The sequence below is a fragment of the Apis dorsata genome, unplaced genomic scaffold, assembly GCF_000469605.1.
Source record: "Apis dorsata unplaced genomic scaffold, Apis dorsata 1.3 scaffold_52, whole genome shotgun sequence".
Classification (NCBI taxonomy): Eukaryota; Metazoa; Arthropoda; class Insecta; order Hymenoptera; family Apidae; genus Apis; species Apis dorsata.
This window is the reverse complement of record NW_006263353.1, coordinates 346,797-347,034: the sequence shown is the minus strand read 5'-3', so window position 1 is coordinate 347,034 and position 238 is coordinate 346,797.

Sequence of the window (238 nt, the reverse complement as noted above, 5' to 3'; positions counted from 1 at the left end):
ATATTATATATATCTAATTTGTCTTAACTACTTAATTTCGTATTATTATTCTCGTTCAATTTATTATGAATGAGTAAATAATCTGCCATAATCCATATAACAGCTCCGATTCGAAAATAATTCGTTAATAACAGACGGAGTATCAAAAAAAGATTTCTAATCTGTATTTTAAAAATTTTGAAATTTTAACAATATATATAATACATATGTAAATTATATATATAATATAATTTTTTGT